This window comes from Notamacropus eugenii, chromosome 3 (assembly GCF_028372415.1).
Source record: "Notamacropus eugenii isolate mMacEug1 chromosome 3, mMacEug1.pri_v2, whole genome shotgun sequence".
NCBI classification, from domain to species: Eukaryota; Metazoa; Chordata; class Mammalia; order Diprotodontia; family Macropodidae; genus Notamacropus; species Notamacropus eugenii.
In genome coordinates, this window is record NC_092874.1 from 194,600,481 (window position 1) to 194,621,837 (window position 21,357).

The 21,357-nt window shown below is 38.6% G+C and overlaps 1 protein-coding gene across 1 annotated transcript in view; it reads right to left on the reverse strand.

Annotated features, from left to right (window-relative positions):
- The window catches only part of TNFRSF1A (TNF receptor superfamily member 1A), a 51,778-nt gene extending 35,622 nt beyond the window's left edge, over window positions 1-16,156 (reverse strand). The window contains exon 1 of the mRNA XM_072653723.1: window positions 15,975-16,156. The gene's annotated coding sequence lies outside the window, so the exon portion shown is untranslated. The remainder of the gene's footprint in view (window positions 1-15,974) is intronic.
- Window positions 16,157-21,357: the final 5,201 nt, after the last annotated feature.

Below are 21,357 nucleotides of genomic sequence, written 5' to 3' on the forward strand. Positions count from 1 at the left end.
TTAAGTGCCTGGAGTGGACATGCATTAGGAGTATTTTTTTCTGTTTGAGAAAGGCCCTCAAGACTCATGGAAAGGAAGCCCAGGGCAGATTCTTCCAGAATGTTGGGCCATGTGGAACAAAGAGCTGGTGGGGAGTAGGGAGAGGCAATACTGAGGGTCAGAATGACTGGGTTATGAGTGGCAGATAGAAAGCAGAACATCAGGAAACTCAGCTTACCTATAGAGAGGCCAATACGATGGATATTTTTATTATCAAAGCTTCCTGTGCTTTGGTGCTCCTGCTGGCACCACTGCAGAGATGGGGATAGTGGAGCAGGAGAGATGTATAGACCCCAGACGGAAGATGTCAGATAGAGAGATGGCAGTACTGAAGCTGGGTCTATGGAGAAGGGCCTCAATTTCTCCTACAAACAACTTAACTATACATAGTGCTGTGAGCTTACAGAGATCTATACCAAACCTGGGAAAACTTGCTTTTCTCTAAGTAAAATCTGTTCCAAATGTAATGGATTCATCAGTTTGAGTATTTGTAGGGAAGTTGTATGCAGTAAAGCCAAACCAGTCAGATTCTGATGTTGCTACGATGAACAAAGATGGGGGAAGAAAGAAGTAGGACACAAACTGTAGAGATTACTATTGAGAACCACCGTGTCTGAGGTATGATGCATGGCTTACATGCCTAATACGTGTATGCATATGTGCTCAATATTGGGATACTACAATGAAATGTCCCCAAGGAGCCTTTGATTTAGTAGGGAGATGAGCCATATAACCAAATTAGCACGTAATACACTTTGCAAGGAATAGGGATCCCAGGATGCATGGCAACAGATGTTTGGGGAGCACCCCAGAGGCTGTATGCATGTGTGACTGTGTGTACGTGACTTGGACTGGTTCAGAGATTTCTGAGAAGATGAGAGGGAGAGATACAAGCTCAAAGGGTAGAGGAACTTTCATTTTGAGAAAAGACATGTGGGCTACTTCAAGGAGACCCCATCCCAGGTCTCCCCAGCACCTGCCTCCAGCAGGACTGTGAGAACCAATGACCGCAAAGATGCTGTTCTGTGGAAGAAGTAAATGGAATCATATCCAGAGAGTGAGACTGCCCCATGCAATCACTCTTTCTTCACCCCCTTTCCCCCCAACCACAAGGAAGATGTCAATGAACTGTATTTCTCCAGTACTGCTCCTTGAAATCAGAAAATACATCAATGTCTCTGAGACAATTCTGAAGGACTCCTGAGAGAAAATGTTATCCACCTCAGGAGAAAAAACTGAGGGAGTCTGAATGTATATCAAAGAATACTTTTTTTCTTTATTTTTCTTGGCTATTGTGGGGGGGAGGAATCTGTGTTTTCTTTCACAACATGACTAATATGGAAAATTGTTTTGTGTGACCACTCAGGGTTCTCAATGAGATGAGAGGGGCAGGAGGAAGGGAGAGAATTTGGCACGCAAAATTTAAAAAAAAACACAAATCTTAAAAATTGTTTTTACATATAATTGAAAAAAGTAAAAAAGAAAAAAAGGAAAATATTAAACCACTAAAAAAAAAAAAAGAAAAGAAATCAGTGGTTGTAGACTTTCACTGGACTAATCAGCTCTCACCCTCCATTGAGTGTTCTGTTTCTCTGTCTCTTGCTGTTTCTGTCTCTGCCTCTCTGTGTGTCTCTTTCTCTGTCTATCTCTTTGTCTCTCTATCTTTCTCTATCTCTCTCCCTCTCCATCCACCCCCATCTCTTCTACCCAGCAATCTTTGAACCAAGTCATGTACATGCATGCACAAGCCTCCAAGGTTTTTCCCCAAATACCTGCTGCTGATCATCCTGGGATTACTGTGCCTCACAAAAGAAGTCACAAATACTCTACAAATGAGAATTTTAAAAATAACCGTTGAGGTCAGAGATATAAGAGATTAGAAGAGGAAAGCTCCACCCTAGGTGGGAGGATAAAGGACAACCTCATGAAGGAGGTGGCAGTTGAACTAGACTGTAATAGAAGGAATCAATTGTCATAAGTGAATGGATAAAAAGTATTTATCATATGATTACCATGTGCCAAGCACTGTGATTAATGCTGGGGATACAAATACAAGATGGTCCTTGCCCTCAAGGAGCTTATATTCTAATAGGAGGAAACATACATATAGGAGAATGGTGGACAGGGAAAGAGACAAACTAGGTAATGCAGTGGAAAGATTGCTAGGTTTGGCATCACAAAAACCTGAGTTCAAAACCAGTCTCAGAAGCTTCCTAGCTGTGTGACCTTGGGCAAGTTACTTATTCTCTGTTTGCCACTAGAGAAAGAAATGCCACTCCAGTATCTTTGCAGGAAAATCTCATGGACAGAGTTCCACTGGCAGAGTTCAACATGACTGAACAACAACAACAGCCAAGGAAGGATATCTTGGTCTAAGAAGTCACAACGATAGTGAATGGAACCATAGTGGAGTAAACACTATGTTCTTTTCTAGAAACAATGGGCGCATTGATTGGGTTATTGTTTTCAGAGCAAGAGGTGAAGGTGAGAAGTCAGAGGAACCAGGACATAAGCAAGTCAAGAAGATTTCAGGAGAGATTTCTGGAGATATGATTTGATAGTTTTTAGCCAGCCAGATATAGTGGGCTCTATATCTATATCTGGCTCATCAATCAGGACACTTCAATCCCAGAGCAGGAGTTCCAAAGTTAGATGTATTAAGTCCACAAGGGCATGGTCCAAAAGGGTTGAGTGTCAGGGCAAAATAGCAAGAAGATGGCTTAGTTGACCAACTGGAAGTATTGTGGAGGTGTGGAGGAAGATGGGGGATGATGAGCAAATGTGAGGTGAGAGAGATCAGGATGACTATTCCACTTTATAATTAGAGCTCAAGGGGATCTTAAAGGTCAATTTGTGCAACCCCCTCATTTTACAAATGAGAAAACTGAGGTCTTGAGAATTAAGGTGTCTTGCACAAAATCATATATATAGTAAGATTAGAGATTAGATTAGATAGAGGTTAGAGAAGTCTAATCATCTGGAGATCATTTGTGGCTTCTTCAGCTTCTCTTTCAAAGATAAGGTTATTTAAGTATTCTATTTCCTGTTCTTAGCAATTTTTAGTTTTGTTAATATTCATCTATTTTACTTAGATCATCAGTTTTATTGGCATATAATTGGGCAAAATAGTTCTTTATAATTGCCTTTATTTCATCTTCATTGGTTGTGAACTCATCCTTTTCATTTTTTATATGAAAAATTAGATTTTCTTCTTTCTTTTTTAAAATCAAACTAAACCCCAGCACCTGCCTCCTTATCTTTTTTTTCTGGGAAAATAGATCTTAGTTTAATTTATTAGTTTAATGGGGATTTTTTTACTTTCAATTTTATTCATCTCTCCTTTGATTTTCAAAATTTATGTTTTCATGTTTAGTTGGAGGTTTTAATTTTTTTATTTTCCAGGGGTTTTTTTAGCTGAATGTCTAATTCATTATCTGTTCTGTGTCCCTGTTATTGATATAAAATTTTTCCCAAATACTGCTTTTGCTGCTGCATCCCACAAATTTTGGTATGTTGTCTCATAATTTTCATTATCATTAATTAAATTATGTTTATTTCTATGATTTGTAATTTGACCCATTGATTCTTTAGGATTAGATTAGTTTTGAATTAATTTTTAATCTATATTTCAAAGGCCTTATTTTCAATGCAACTTTCAATGTAATTCAATGTATTTTTTATTGCATTGTGATAAGAAAACAATGAATTTAATTTTTATTACTTTCAGTATTTGTTGTGAGAGTTCTATGCCATAATATATTGCCAAATTTTGTGAAGGTACCATACACAACTGAGAATAGCTATACTCCTTTCTATTTCCATTCAATATGCTTCAAAGGTGTATTATATTTAACATTTTTTTTAAAAAAAATTTATGATTTATTTATTTTAAGTTTTCATCATTCATTTCCACAAAATTTTGAGTTCCAAATTTTCTCCCCATCCCTCCCCCCACCCCAAAACGCTGAGCATTCTGATTACCCCTACCACCAATCTGCCCTTCCTTCTAACATCCCTCCCTTCCCTTACCCCCATCTTCTCTTTTGTCCTGTAGGGCAAGATAAATTTCTGTAACCCATTACCTGTATTTCTTATTTCCCAGTTGTATGCAAGAACAATACTCAACAATTGTTCCTAAAATTTTGAGTTCCAACTTTTCCTTTCTTCCTCCCCACCCATCCCCATTGAGAAGGCAAGCAATTCAATATAGGCTATATATGTGTAGTTTCACAAATGACTTCCATAATAGTCATGTTGTGTAAGCCTAACTATATTTCCCTCCATCCTATCCTGCCCCTCATTTATTCTATTCTCTCTTTTGACCTTGTCCCTCCCCAAAAATGGTGACTTCTAATTGCTCCCTCCTCCCATTTGCCCTCCCTTCCATCATCCCCCCCACCCTGCTTATCCCCCCTCCCCTACTTTCCTGTATTGTAAGACAGATTTTTCATACCAAATTGAGTGTGTATTTTATTCCTTCCTTGAGCCAAATGTGATGAGAGTAAGCTTCACGTTTTCCCTCTCACCTCTCCCCTTTTTCCCTCCATTGAAGTCTTTTTCTTGCCTCTTTTATGAGAGATAATTTGTCCCATTCCATTTCTCTCTTTCTCCTCCCAATATATTCCTCTCTCACCCCTTAATTTTGTTTTTTTAGATATGATCCCTCCCTATTCAACTCACCCTGTAATCTCTATCTCTCTGTCTTTGTCTCTCTCTATCTATCTATAAATATATATATATGTGTGTGTGTGTGTGTGTGTGTGTGTGTGTGTGTGTGTGTGTGTGTAATCCCACCAACTACCCAGATATTGAGAAAAGTTTCAAGAGTTACAAATATTATTTTTCCATGTAGGAATGTAAACAGTTCAACTTTAGTAAGTCCCTTATGATTTCTCTTTCCTCTTTACCTTTTCATGCTTCTCTTGATTCTTGTGTTTGAAAGGCAATTTTTTTTTTCAGCTCTGGTCTTCTCATCAAGAATGCTTGAAAGTCCTCTGTTTCATTGAAAGACCCACTTTTTCCCCTGAAGTATTATACTCATTTTTGCTAGGTAGGTGATTCTTGGTTTTAATCCTAGTTCCTTTGACTTCTGGCATATCATATTCCACACCCTTTGATCCCTTAAGATGCTAGATCTTGTGTTATCCCGATTGTATTTCCACAATACTCAAATTGTTTCTTTCTAGCTGCTTGAAATATTTTCTCCTAGACCTGGTAACTCTGGAATTTAGCTATAATGTTCCTAGAAGTTTCTCTTTTTGGATCTCTTTCAGGAGGTGATCAGTGGATTATTTCAATATTTATTTTGCCCTCCGGTTCTAGAATATCAGGGCAGTTTTCCTTGATAATTTCATGAAAAATGATGTCTAGGCTCTTTTTTTGATCATGGCTCTCAGGTAGTCCCATAATTTTTAAATTGTCTCTCCTGGATCTATTTTCCAGGTCAGTTGTTTTTCCAATGAGATATTTCACATTATCTTCCTTTCATTCTTTTGATTTTGTTTTGTAATTTCTTGGTTTCCCATAAATTCATTAGCTTCCATCTGTTCCATTCTAATTTTTAAAGAACTATTGTCTTCATTGAGCTTTTGAACCTCCTTTTCCATTTGGCTAATTCTACTTTTTAAAGCATTTTTCTCCTCATTGGCTTTTTGAACCTCTTTTGCCAATTGAGTTAGCCTATTTTGAAAGGTGTTATTTCAACATTTGGGGGGGGGGGGTCTCCCTTAGCAAGCTGTTGACTCATTTTTCATGATTTTCTTGCATCTCTCTCATTTCTCTTCCCAATTTTTGCTCTACTTCTCTTACTTGATTTTCAAAATCCTTTTTGAGCTTTTCCATGGCCTGAGACCATTGAATATTTATTTTGGATGTTTGGAATACAGAAGCCTTGGCTTTTATGTCTTTTCCTGATGGTAAGCATTGTTCTTCCTCATCCAAAATGAGGGGAGAAGGTACCTGTTCACCAAGAAAGTAACCTTCTATAGTCGTATTTTTTTCCCTTTCTTGGGCATTTTCTCAACCAGTTACTTGACTTTTGGATCTTTTGTCAAGAGTAGGGTATACTCTGGGAATCTGTAAGATCTCAGTTCCTCCAACGTGGCACAATCAAGCCTGAAGACCAATCTGGGAGCAACTCAAAACTTTTGTGCCCAGAATCTGAGAATAGTAGAGTTTCCTGTCCAAGACCACCTTGCCTCCAGTTCCACTATGCCAGCACTGGGGGACTGAGATTCAGATCAGCTGCTCAATTCCCTCAGGGGCTTCTCCTGGGGCCAGAGTTATGGGAAGACCCTGCTCCCTTCTTGGCCAGCTGAAAAAACCCTCTCACTGACCTTTGGCGCCTGTGGGTTGAGGGATCTGTGAACCACCCGAGATTCCGCTCCCAAGGCCTGCTCCGGTTCGCCTCCCAGTGCTGTAAGACTGGGCTCCATTCCACATCAGCTACAACAGACCTTTCCCATAGGCCTTCCAGGTCACCCTGGACTGGAAATTTCCTCCACTCCATTGTTCTGTGGCTTCTACTGCTCTAGAATCTGTTAAAAGTCTTTCTTTACAGGTATTTTATGGGCTGTGTGGGAAGAGCTAGCATATGTGCGTCTTTCTATTCCTCCATCTTGCCTCCACCCCACTATATTTAACTTTTTAAAATTCTATTCATCTCCTTAACTTTTTTGTTTGTTTGTGGTTTTTTAATAATTGGATTTATCTGGGTCTGACAGGGATAGTTGAGGAATAAATCCCCCACTCACATAGCTTTCTATCTATTCATGTTTATTTTTTTTATTTATTCCATTATTTTTCTATTTATTTCATTTATTTTTTCTTCAAGAATTTAGATGCCATGCCATTTGGTGCATATATTTTAGTATTAATATTAATTCATCATTTTCTACAGTACATCTTAACAAAATAAGATTTCCCTGATTATCTCTCTTAATTAAATCCACTTTTTTCCTTTGCTTTTTCTGAGATTATAATCACTATCCCTGCTTTTTTTTTGTCTTCAGCTAAAGCATAATAAATTATGCTCCAGTCCCTTAATTTAACACTATACATATCTTTCTGTTCCAAGTGTGTTTCTTGTAAACAACCTATTACTGGATTCTGGTTTCTAAGTCATTCTACCCTCTTGTTCTGTTTTATGTGTGAATTATGCCATTCACATTCTCAGTTACAATTGCAAGCTGTGTATTTCCCTCCATCCTATTCTCTTATATTTAACCTTTTCTGTTGTTACACTGTGCCCTCCTCAAATCTCTTTTGCTTCTGACCACTACCTCCCTTAATCTACCCCTCTTTCATCCCTTCCCTCCTTTCTCTTAACCTCTTTTTCCTCCTATTTTCCTGTTGGATAAGATGTTTGTACCCAGCTATGTGTATACATATTCTTTCTTCCTTTCTTGAACATATTCAGATGAGAGGTTCAACTGTTGCCCACTCCCTCCATTCTCCACTTCATTGTACAAGGTCTTCCTTGTGTACCCCACTTTATATGATATCATTTTCTCTATATTTTTTATCCCTTCTCTTCCCCAAGGCATTCCTCTTTTTCATCCTTCCATCTTTCTTTTGAGATCATCTCAACACAGTAGAATCATACTTAGGCCTTCATTCTTAGTAGATTCCCTCTAAGATACCTGTAAAGTGCTGAGGGGTTACATGTATCATCTTCCCCTATGATAATGTAAATTGTTTAACCTTGTTTAGTCCTTTTAGACTTTTCACTCATGTTTACATTTTTATGCTTCTCTTGAGTCTTGTGTTTGAATGTCAGGTTTTTTATTCAGCTCTGATCTTTTAATCAAGAATGTTTGAAAGTCCTCTATTTCATCAAATATCAACTGTTTCCCCTGCAGAATTATGTTTAGTTTTGATGAGAAAGTTATTCTTGGTCCTAGATCCTTTGCCTTCTAGATATCATATTCCAAGCCCTCCATTTCTTTGAAGTTGTAGCTGTTAAGTCTTATGTAATCCTGACCATGGCTCTGTAGTACTTGAATTCTTTCTTTCTGGTTGCTTGCAGTATTTTCTCCTTGACCTGGAAGCTCTGGATTTTGGCATTAATATTCTTGGAAGTTTTCATTTTGGGAGGTGACCAGTGGATTCTTTCAATTTCTACTTTGCCCTTGGATTCTAAGGTATCTAGGCAGTTTTTATTTGTAATTAAAATATTATGTATAGGCTCTTTTTTTATGTTTTCAAATAGTCCAATGATTCTCAAATTACCTCTTCAACCTATTTTCAAAAGCATTTTTTTCCTGTGATATAGTTCATATTTTCTACTGTCTTGTCAGTCTTTTTACATTGTTTTATTGTTTTTTTATGTCTCCTGGAGTCATTAGCTTTCACTTGGCTAATTCTAACTTTTAAGGTGTTTTCTTCAGGGAAGTTTTATACCTCTTTTACCAATAGTTCAATTCTGATTTTTTAAGGAGTTATTTTTTTCAGTATTCTGTGTACCTCTTTTACTAAACTATTTGTTGTCTCAATAATTATCTTTGCAAAGCTCTAATTTCTTTTTCTAATTTTTCCTCTACTACTTTTTTAAAATTTTTGGCTTCTAAAAAAATCTCAGAAATTGAAGGAATTAGATATGTAATGAGGAAATAAAACTATCACTCTTTACAGATGACATAATGGTGTACTTAGAGAATCCTAGAGAATCAACTAAAAAACTATTTGAAATAATTAACAACTTTAGCAAAGTTGCAGGATATAAAATAAACCGAAATAAATCATCCACATTTCTATATGTTACTAACAAAGTGCAGCAGCAAGAGATAGAAAGAGAAATTCCATTTAAAATAACTGTAGACAATATGAAATATTTGGGAGTCTACCTGCCACAACAAACTTAGAAACTATATGAACACAATTACAGAATACTTTTCACACAAATAAAGTCAGATCTAAATAACTGGAAAAATTTCAGTTGCTCATGAGTAGACCAAACTCATATAAAAATGACAATTCTACCTAAATTAATTTACTTATTCAGTGCCATACCAATCAAACTACCAAAAAGTTATTTTATAGAGCTAGGAAAAAAATAATAAAATTCATCTGGAAGAACAAAAATCAAGAATATCAAGGAACTCAACTAATGAAAGGAAATGCAAGGGAAGGTGGCCTACCCATACCAGATCTAAAACTATATTACAAAGCAGCAACCATCATAACTACTTAGTACTAAGTAATAGAGTGGTGGAGCAGTGGAATAGGTTAGATACACAAGACATAGTAATCAATAACTATAGTAATTTACTATTTGGTAAATCCAAAGATTACGGTTTCTTAGATAAGAACTCACTATTTGACAAAAATTGCTGGGAAAACTAGAAAACAATATGGCAAAAACTAGGCATAGACCAACACCTTATACCATATACCAAGATAAGATCAAGTTGGGTACATGATTCAGACATAAAAGGTGAAACTATGTAAGCAAATTAGGAGAGCAAGAAATAGTTTACCTGTCAGATCTATGCAGATGGGAAGAATTTATGACCAAACAAGAGATAGAGAACATTATGAAATACAAAATGGATCATTTTGATTACATTCTTTGAAAAGTTTTTGCACATACAAAGCCAAAGCAGCCAAGTTTAGAAGGGAAGCAGAAAGCTGGGAAAGAATCTTTATAGCCAGAGTCTCTGATAAAGGCCTCACTTTTAAAATATATAGAGAACTGAGTCAAATCTATAAGAATACAAGTCATTCCCCAATTGATAAGTGGCCAAAGCATACGAACAGGCAGTTTTCAGATGAAGAAACTAAAAATATCTACAGTCATATGAAAAAACGCTCTAGATCACTATTCATCAGAGAGATGCAAATCAAAACAAATCTGAGGTACCCCATCACACCTATCAGATTGGCTAGCATGACAAAACAGGAAAGAGATAAATGTTGGAGAAGATGTGGGAAAGTTGGAACACTAATTCATTGTTTGTGGAGCTGTGAGCTGATCCAACCATTCTGAAGGGCAATTTGAACTATGTCCAAAGGGCTATAAAAAATGTTCATATCTTTTGACCCAGCAATACTGCTTCTAGGGTTGGATCCCAAAGAGATCATAAAAATGGGAAAAGGCCTCACATGTACAAAATATTTATATCAGCTGTTTTTGTGGTCACCAAGAATTAGAAATCAAGGGGATGCCCATCAATTGAGGAATGGCTGAACAAGTTGTGGTATATGAATGTAACGGAATACTATTGTGCTATAAGAAAGGATAAACAGGAGGACTTCAGAAAAACCTGGAAAGACTTATATGAACTGATGCTGAGTGAAATGAGCAGAACCAGGGAAACATTATACAGAGCAACAGCCACAGTGTGTGAGGACTGTTTTTGATAGATTTAGCCCTTAACAGCAATACAAGGACCTAACACATTTCCGAAGGACTCATGATGCGAAATGCCATCCACATCCAGAGAAGAACTGTGGAGTCAGATCACAGAATGATGCAGACTATTTTCTCTTTTGTTATGTTTTATTTTGTTTTTCTCCCAGTTTCTCCCATTCATTTTAATTCTTCTATGCAACATGACTAAGGTGAAAATGTTTGTAATAAAAATGTATGTGTACAGCCCATATAATATTGCATGTTCTTGGGGAGGGAGGGGAAGGAGAGGGAGAAAAGTTGGAACTCATTGAAATTAATAAATTTGGGGGAAAAATAATGACAATAAAAGTGAATGGCCCAGTCAATTTCCCGCAGAAAAAGAAAGAAATGATGAACAGATGGATTTGAGAAAAACCTAGAAAGACTGACATGAACTGATGCTAAGTGAAGTGAGCAAAACCAGGAGAACACTGTACACAGTAAGAGCAACATTGTGTGATGACCAACTTTGTTAGACAGCTCTCGAAGCATGCTATTTTCTCTTTCTTTTGTTGTCTTTTGCTTTTTCTTTCTCATGGCTTTTCCCTTTTGTTCTCATTCTTCTTTCACAACATGACAAATATGTAAATATGTCTAATATGATCATACATATGTAGCCTATATCAGATTGCATATCATCTTGAAGAGTGGGGAGTGGAAGAAGGGGAAATTTAGAACTCAAAATCTTATAAAAGCAAATGTTGAAAGCTAAAATCAAATAAATAAGTTTTTAAAAAATTTTAAAGTCTTTTTAACTTTTCTAGGAATTCGTTTTGGACTTGTGTTCAATGTGCATTTTTTCTTTGACACTTTTTTATAGATGTTTTCAAGTCATTGAATTCTCCTGTGTTTGTATCTTGAGATTGTCTGTCATATTTTTTTATAGTGGAGTTCTTTTTTTGTTTGTTCATTTTTTCAACCTACTTCTTGACTTTGGACTTTATATTAATGTTAGGCTCTGCTCATTTATGGGGGTGAAGATTCACCTGAGCTTCTGGTGTTTTATTTCCTTCTCCTGCTTTTACAGCTCAGTCTGAGAGCCTGTAAGTTTTCTGTGCTTCCAAAGATCCAGGGAGAAGTCTGTTCACTGCATTCTTGGTTTTCATTCTGCAAGTGGCTAACCCAGGTTTGCGTCTGTCGGCTTGTGTGTGGTTGAGTTTCCATAGATGCTTCTGGACTCAATCACTATTAGCCCATTAGAAGTTTCTGTAGGTTCAGAGTGACTAACTTCTGGTTAACCAAAACCCCTAGTTTTGGTCTCCTACCCTGGTTTATCCCATTGCAGGCCTATGTGCAGGGTTAAAGGTTAGAACTGAAACTCTGCTTTGCTCTTGGACTGAGAGCCACACAATTATGGTTCTGGAACTTGTTCCTTGTTCCTTACATAAGAAAGGCCCCTGCTCCTTCACAATCATGACCACCCCTTTCTATCTTGGAACTGAGTAATGAGTGACAAAGCTGCCAGATGGCACCAGCTCCTGCTCCCTACACTACTACAGGGGTCCTGTGGCATATCTTTTTATCTAGTGCTCAGTCCCCTTACTATCCCCTGGCACTGGGCTGCTCCCAGACAAAGCTATGATTACAGCTATCTCTACTCCTGCTGCTACACAGTGCCCCCACACCAGTGTCTGCAGACCTTTCAGCCTTTCTTCCAAAGCTGCTCTGAACTAGAAAAAATGGCTCACTGTGACTTTTCCTTGGCTTTCCCAATTACTATTTGGTTTGAGTGTTTCTATGTTGTTGTGGAGGAGCGAAGGAGAAAACATCACATCTCACTCCTCTATCTTAACTCCATGGCCCCAGTAGTTCATTTTACAATAAAGAGAAATTCATGAAGAAAAGGAGCGGTAGTGGTCTGGTAACAACTGAAATGTACCGTTCCCCTCTCCCCCAAAAAGTGCATGTACACACAGTTTTAAGTTCAGTGCATTATACATACTTTCTTAAGTCTAGTCAATAAGCAAAGCAGTAAATCAAACCCTGATTTGCAACAGCTCCTGATTTCTGAAGTATAAAAGCTGACACTTGAAAATTTAACAATGAGTTTTTACAAACCAGTTAGAACTGGCTCTAGTATACCCTTGGAGAGAAGGATCAAATAAGTCTGGAAAGATACATAGGAAGCAAATCATAGAAGGCCTTGAGTGTCATAATAAAGAATAAATATTATCTTATAGGTAATTGGGAGCAATTCTAAAGCATTCAACACTGAATCTTTAGCTTCACTGACCTCAACTAACTTCCTGAAGATTAGAACTTTCTGTTTTTTCATTTGTTCCCAGGACTTTCACCTTTATTAACTCCTAAGCCTTTTGATTACTGGGTCCTAACTTAAGGTCTGAACCTATTGAGTCTTTCTGGTCCTGGATGGGCTTTGTTGTTTTTCAGTCATTTCAGCTCATTTTGCTGGAGAACTGAGGCAAACAAGGTTAAGTGACTTGCCCAGGGTCACCCAGCTAGGAAGTGTCTGAGGCCAGATTGGAACTCAGGAAGGTTCGTCTTCCTGACTTCAGGCCCAGCTCTCTATCTGCTTCCTAGCTGCCCTATATTAGATCCCTAAAGTCTTTTCATCCTCCTGCTGCCATTATAACTGCTGCCATCCTGCCTATTCCTCTTTCCTTGCCACCTACTGTTGCTACCTACTTCAAACCACAAAAACAGGTTTCTAAGGTGTAATAGTAACCATGAAAAAGCTTAAAGCTCTTCCCCATCTTTAATGGGCCTGCCCATTAAGGAAAGCTTGATTAGGGGAGGCCCACACCTTTTGTTAATTTTCTAATGAGGCACTGGTTCTCAAGGGCTGAGATGCCCTCTGGCTCTGAAAAATGTATAAATACTCTGAGGTGAGGTTTTAGTTTGGGGTTTAGTTTTTGGAAGAAGGTTTATGTGCCAGATGAGACTCTGGGAAGTCACTAAGCAGCTTCCCCTCTTTGCAAACCCAGATGTTGGTGCTTCCCTCTCTGATAACTGTATGTATGGTCAGACAGTTATCTGTCTGTTAATCTGTGATATATGTATTGCTTACTGTCAGGCAATTGGAAGCCCTGACTGTTGATTTTGACTTCTCTGTATTTTCTCCAAAGTTCATGTGCTCAATTAAAGTGTTGACCCCTCAAAAGTTGCCTTTTCTTTTAGAAAGGCAGATCTAAAAACCTGTGATAGCAGACCTTCCTGTGTATGTTGGGGTTCTTGCTATTTTTTACAAAGGGTCAATTTACAAGGGAGAAAGTATGCAAAGTAAGAAAACAATTCCCCAGAGTAAGATTATAGGCAATTAAAATAAAATGCTAAATTTTAGTCCATTCTATCTATTCCCCATGCTTCCGTAGACCCACGGCACAACTAGCATTCTCAGAACATCATAATACAATGATATTCTATGCCAGAACACTGCAATACATTGACTAAGCTTTGGATCATATGCATTACCCCATTCTCCAACCCTAGACTCACACTTAACCAATTCAGAAGGTTCTCACTTGCTTGGCAAAATTTTTAAGTGTTTTACCCACATTCCTAACTACCTAATGTCCACTCCCCCTCCCCAAGGTGAAAACAAGAAAATACAAACATAAGCCATTACCTCAAAAATGACACTCCAGAAGTATACAAAGACAAGGCACTGAGCATTTGCAAGTTTTTGAGCAAGGGAATGACAAATGAGCCTTAAGAAAGATGACTCTGATGGCCATATACAAATGAATCACAGAAACTGGAGATAGAAAGATAGAAAGTTAGGAAGCTTTTACAATCTTCTTGACTTCAGTCCTACTATCTAATAGGCATGGAGGTTTACAAAAATTATCGACGTCTTTTCAATATTTAGACTGGAGATGATCCAGAGTGGTGGAGGATGCCCTCTCTAACTCTAGGCTCATACATACGAACTGTGTTCAGTCCTAAGGAAACCTGACCACTAAAGAGAAGATTGAGATTCTATTTCTTGTTATCTCTGGCTCTTGATACATCTACCTCAGAGACCCAAGGGAAATCACCCTAAGCTTAGATATGATTCATATATAAGATCTCCCCAAAAGGTAGTAGAAAGGTACTCAATGTACCATCATCAGAGATCCAAGAAAGAGATCCCATATATTCAGGAGAGAGGTAGAAAGATCAAGAACAGATATTTTTTTCCCTTAAATTCTGAGTAGGCATCTCTTCCAAGTTCAGTGGCTTCTTCTGATATACCTACATTACCTTGCTAGCTATCACACAGAGGGAGGAATTGCTACATTATGCCAAAATGCCAAGTCCTCAGAAATGAGTCAGTACATGTATGTTCCACCACAAGTAGCCAGAGGAGCTCAACACATGCTGGGGGTGTTCTAGTTAGAGGTAGGGGAGTGACTAGCCCTATTACATACATATAGTCATGCTTTGTAACACAACTCCCAATCAGGCTTGGTTGGAACATACAGCCTTGTGCTGCCTATTGTCTGTTGAATGTGATTTAGAATTGGTGATAAGAATGCCTGGTAGACATGAGGGGTGAAGTTGGTAGAAAAGCTGTGAAGAGGAGAGATATTCTTCATTTCTACTTTGGGAGAGAGATAAATGCAGCTCCAGAATCTCTTTGGGGAAGAGACCCTTGAAAAGGGAGAAAAGACTTTGTAAGGCAGACATGTAGGGGAAAACTGACTCCTCAGTAGGTCCCTGATATCTAGTACGCTTCCCCAGAGACTTTAGAAAATCAGGGACTCTCTTAATTGAGCAGGATCTCAGCTGATTCTCTCTTGAAGAGCTCATTTACTTTCCTGCATCTTGTGATACATTTTAATCTGTAGAACTTTTATGATTTCTCTTTGCTACCACCAACTTGGAAAAAATGGATTCACTCTCTATTCACTATTTGTGATGGTCTTTGTGTAACTAACATTGGTGGGAAAAAGTCTGTAGGTATAAGTTTGGGGCTACCCTTTCCCCTTTAAGGGAGAGCAACCAGGAAAGCAGCTTACATCTAACACAACAACAACAAAAAAGTATACTTGTAGATCAGCAATATTTAAGTGGAGAAAAATTATAATTCTAGTGTGGCACCCCTCTCTCTGAGGAAAACAGAGCAACCAACCTCATGACCCCTTCTCCTACTCCCCTCCAGGCAGGAAATGAAGCCTCTCTTGGAGAGACATGTGTAAGACTAAAAAGATATTTACCAATGCTTCCCTGAAAGTTGTAGTTAAGACAATCCATGTGGATATACATAACCTCTATGGGCAGCATGCACCTACATACATAGCTATATGTATGTGTGTATGTGTAAATGTGTATATACACATGTGTATATATATATATATATATATATATATAGGCATACCTTGAAGATATTGCAGGTTCAATTCCAGACCACCACATTAAAGCAAAAATCACAATAAAGTGACTCATGATTTCTTTTGTTTCCCGGTACATATAAAAGCTTTATGTACACTATACTATAGTCTATTATGTGTAAAATAGTATTATGTCTAAAAAAAATAAAGCATATGCCTTAATTTTAAAAAGTCTTATTGCTAAAAATAAAAATGCTAACCATCATCTGTACCTGCAGTGAGCTGTAAGTTTTTTGCTGGTGGAGGGTCTTGCCTCAGTGTTGATGGCTGCTGACTGACCAGGGTGGTGATCGCTGAAGGTTGGGGTGACTGTGGCAATCTTAAAATAAGACAACAATGAAGTTTTCACTTGAACACTTGGAGACCACTGTAGGGTTATTAATTGGCCTAATTTCAATATTATTGTTTCTCAGGTAATAGGGCAGACCTGAAAAGGAGGAAAGGGATAGAGAAAAGAGTCAGTGGAGCAGTCAGGACACACCCGGCATTTATCAACTAAGTTCATTGTCCTTATATGGACACAGTTTGTGAAGCCCCAAAATATAATTGTAACAGTAACATCAAAGATCACTGATCACAGGCCACTATAATAGATATAATGATAATGGAAAAGTTTGGAATATTAGTGAGAATTACCAAAATGTGACACAGAGACATGATATGACCGTATGCTGTTGGACAAATGGTGCCAATAGACTTGCTCAATGCAAGGTTGCCATAAATCTTCAGTTGATGAGAGAAAATAACTCAATATCTGTGAAGCTTGTTAAAGCAAAGCATAATTAAAGGAGATATGTTCATACATAGCTAAATGCTAGACACAGAGAGACAGAATGTGTAGACGTTAGTTTTATCTGTATAGGGTGCTGTTCAGGAAGGAAACTTTCTCTACCAATACAGATTGTCACCTGATATCCACCTTAAAGCCTTGCAGAGTTAGGTTACTGACAGGTTAAGTAATTTGCCCAGAGTTACACAACCTATATGTGTCATGGTGAGGACTAGAACCCAGATTGTCCTGCCTCTGAAGCTGGCCCCACTATAAAACATGGTATCTCATGCATGTATATGTATATACCTATGTCAAGGGTGTATACAAAGCATAATATATTCAGTTTATACCTATGAAAATGTAGCCACCAAAGGATCTACAAAACAGAAATGTCTCTGAGCTATAAGGACCTTAGTTCATAACCCTGTCCAGAAATCTCAGATCCCTCCTAGAATAAGAGATGATAGAGAGAGGAGAGAAAGAATAAGAAAATGAGAGAGTTGGACAAAGGAAAAGATCCTCAAGTTACAAGAGAGGAAAAAAAGAAATAACAGTTTGAGGGCAGGAAGATGGTGAAAGGACTGTCAGACACATGATTATGGACCAGGAAATAGATGACAAAAAAAGAGCCTTTACAGAAAGCAAACTGGGAAAGAACTACTCTGGCCAACTCCATGTCACACACTTGTATTATCACCAGCAGCACCTCCCCTCACATGCCTCAGGCAAGATGGCAAAGCGTGATAGAAAAGGGGTTGGACTGGGGGGCCTAGGAGGCTTGACCCTACGAGGTCACTGACTCCCATTCAACATTGAGTAACTTACTTAACTTCTCAAAGTATGAGTCTCTAGCTGTAAATCCTCTGGACCCCTAGGCCAGATGGAAAGAATAAAGGAAGAGAGAGATGAGAATCCTGGGGATGGGCTCTAAAGGAAGGGAGGGGTAGGAATAGGTAGAGAGGAGCATAGGAAATGGTGTCTGTTTCCTGTCTTCCAAGTCAGACCCAGCTTCCTCCCATACACATACTCCAACCACCTTGGAAAGAAAATAGCAGACAGCTAAGGAGTCACACAGTCTCTTTAGGCGTGATGTTGAGGGGTGTGGGTCAACGCTGGGTAGGGGACAAAGGTATGCAATCAGAGCTGGGAAGCCCAGTGTGGGCAGAGCAGGGTAATGTGAAGTTGTGACAGTTCTGCCCATAATCAACATAACCCCTCGGTCAGGCTCTGAGGGGAAAAGGGAAGTAGAGAGGCATCACATCAGTTCCTAGACCTGACCCCTACTCTTCCCTTTTCCCCTCCCCCTCTTCCAATTATCTACTTCTCCTTATTTGTACCTCTATTTCTACCAAGTAAAATGAGGTTGAGTAAGAATTCCCTAAGAACAACGTACAGAAATGACTAGTAGTTGGAAAGTCTTGAGTCCCCTGACCAAGAACTGAGGCTTGGTTTGGGGCAGGGCTAGGGGAGGAGTTATACAGTATGGCAGTTCAATGGAAATGTTAGGGCTGGATATACATACGGGTTGGAAAATTATCTTCATAGATATAATCTCTGAACCCATCTTAATTGATGAGATCACTAAAGTATACAAAGATTTAAAAAGAAAGCCTAGGCCAGTGTCTTGGTTACTCGGGCTTAAAAGGTGAGAGATCCATGATGAACCAGGACAGTAAAAATCAGTAGATGGGAATCACAAAAGGAGGGGGAGTATTCAGAAGGAGGAACTTACTAACAGTAACAGAAACTTTGAAGTAAAGAAAGATGAGAACTGAGAAAAGCTACAGGATTTAGATTGTTGGTTGATAACTTTAAAGAGGGCAGCTAGGTGATACAATGAATAGAGTGTTGGGCCTGGAGTTAGGAAGACTCATCTTCATGAGTTCAAATCTAGCCTCAGACACTTCCTAGCTGTGTGACCCTGAGCAAGTCATTTAACCCTGTTTGCCTCAATTTCCTCATCTACAAAGCGAACCTGGAGAAGGAAATGGCAAACCACTCCAGTGTCTTTGCCAAGAAAACCCCAGATGGGGTCATGAAGACTCAGATGCGACTGGAAATGACTGAACAACAACAACAAAAAAAACCTTAAAAAGAGTGGCATGGTGGAAGTGGAAACTAGATCCTAAGGGGTTAAGAAATGAGCTGGTGGTCAAGATGTATATTAGTAAAAGTAAACCATACCCTAGCAGGTTGGCAGTGATGGAGGGGACAACAGGGTCAAATGAAAGTTAATCTTTAAGATGGGGAGACTAGGGTTTATTTGCAGGAATCAGGGAAAGAGACAGTGGATAGGAAGAGATTTGAAGGTAAGGAGAGAATGTTCAATAACAGGGCACGCTCCTAGAAGGGTCAAGGACACAGGTATAGGAATTGGCCAGGATAAGGGATACCTCTTTCTCAGAGACTAGAACAAAAGAGATGACACAGAAGGGTTTTGAGATGGAAGTTGAGGAAGTGAGAGAATGCACAGTCTCAATTTTCTCAGAGTGAGGGAGGTGTTCCACACCCCTTCCCCACCTCAGCTAATGCAGTGTAATCAGTGAAAGGGCAAAGATGAAGTGTTGAATGCCTAAACACCCTTGTAATCTCTTTAAGAGATGGGAACTTCTTGATTTGGGTCAAGAAGAGATTGACTGACTGATTGGCTAACTAATCAATTTAACCATACCTCTGGGAGCTTTAAATGTTTTGTCATTTTTCAATTATGTCTAACTCTTCCTGACCACATTTGGGATTTTCTTGGCAAGGATACTAGAGTGGTTTGCCATTTCCTTCTCCAGCTCATTTTAGAGATGAGCAAGCTGACTTGCTCAGGGTCATACAGCTAGGAAGTTGGACAGCTAGGTAGTGCAGTGGATAGAGCACCAGTGCAGGAGTCAGGAGGACCTGAGTTCAAATCTTACCTCAGACACTTGGCACTTGGGCAAGTCACTTAACCCCAACTGCCTCATCCTGGGTCATCTCCAGTCATCCTGATGAATATCTGGTCACTGAATTCAGATGGCTCTGGAGGAGAAGTGAGGTTGGTGACCTGCACAGCCCTCCCTCACTCAAAAATCAAAGTCAAGTGAAAGTCATGTCATCATGCCTCTGATGGCATGGTCTTCTTTGGCAATGAAGGACGAACACACACAGCTAGGAAGTGTCTGAGGCCAAATTTGAACTCAGTTCTTTCTGACTCCAAGACCTATCTACTTCTCCACCTAGCTGCCAGTGCATTAAATAGCCAGATGAATTTCAGCAGAAATGGTTAACCATCAGGTCAATCAACCAGTGGACTCCAGCTTTGGGAATACCTTGAAAAAATAAACCCATGCACCTAAAGGAAAGAAGGGAGAGGGCTGAGTCCAGAGTTTTACACTCACCACTCCCACCCCCCATCACTGCTAGCAACCATGCCACCATATCACTAAACCAGTAGGGACCAATGCCTCCAGAGAAGAGAAGGGATACATTCTAAGAACTTAATGATAAAATTTTTTTTAAAACCCAACATGGAAATATGGAAGCAGAAAGCCCCCTGAGAGAGGAAGCAACTTCAGAAAGTAAGACTGCTCATGACAGTTCAAACAAGCTGCTTTACAGAGTTAATTTACAGAGCTAATTAGTACTAATAATAACAACAACAAATCTGGAGGAATAAAAGATTAAGAATCTTAACAAAAGATTAAGAAAAAAACAAGTGGGAAGGAAGAGGGATCTAGCTGTATCAGATCTTAAACTACACTAGAGAGCAAGAATCAAACTATTTGTCACTATCCAAAAAATAGAAAAGGTGATCAATGGGACAGTTTAGGAGACAAAACTCAAAAGAAAAAAACAGTAGGTTTTGGTTCAATAAACCCAAAGGTCCTAAATATGAGGGGGAAAACTCACTATTTGACAAAACCTGCTAAAAAGAAACAAACAAAACTGGAAAATAGTCTGAAGAAAGTTTGGTTTAGACAATATTTCATGCCATATATCACAATAAGTTCCAAGTAGATATAAGACTAACATATAAAAGGTCACATCAGAGAAACTAAGAAAGACATTAGAACTGTAGTTGTAACTATGGCTAGAAGAATTCTTGCCCAAAGGACTAAAGGATCATAGGTGATGTAATGGATACTTTTAATTACATAAAATTGACTTTTGCACAAAAACAATACAGTTAAAATGAGAAGAAAAACAAGGAAGATCCAGAACATGTTAATCCGATGAAGATCTTCTATCCAAGATACATGGAGGACTGATCCAAATAAGTAAAACAAAAACCATCCCTAAACAGATGGTCCAAGGATAATGAAAGGATAATACAACAACCATATTTTTTAAATGCTCCAAATCTCTAACAATTAGATAAAAACAAATTAAAACAACCCTGAATTTTTCCCTCATATCCAAAGGATTGACAAAATATGACAAAAGAGGAAAATGATGATTGTTGGGGGGGAATGTGGGAGAGTTTCTTGTTGAGTCGTTTCAGACATATTTGGTTCTTTGTGACCTCATTTTGGGACTTTCTTGATAAAGATACTGGAGTCGTTTGCCATTTCCTTCTCTAGCGCCATTTCATGTATCTCAAGTTCAGAATAACAGAAAAATAAATGTATTTAATAAAAAAAGAAAGTTTAGGAAGAACAAAGCAAGGAGAAATAGAAGGAAAGGAGATTATCATAGGGAGGGGGAGAGAGGGATTTCAAAGTGCCAGATCACGATGGGGTGTCATACGGGATGGAAGGAAAAATGCTTGCTATAGAGTCAGACCATCTGGCTCTACTACAGACTAAATGGCCTTCTTTCCATCTATAAAATAAGATAAAGAGATTTATGGTGAA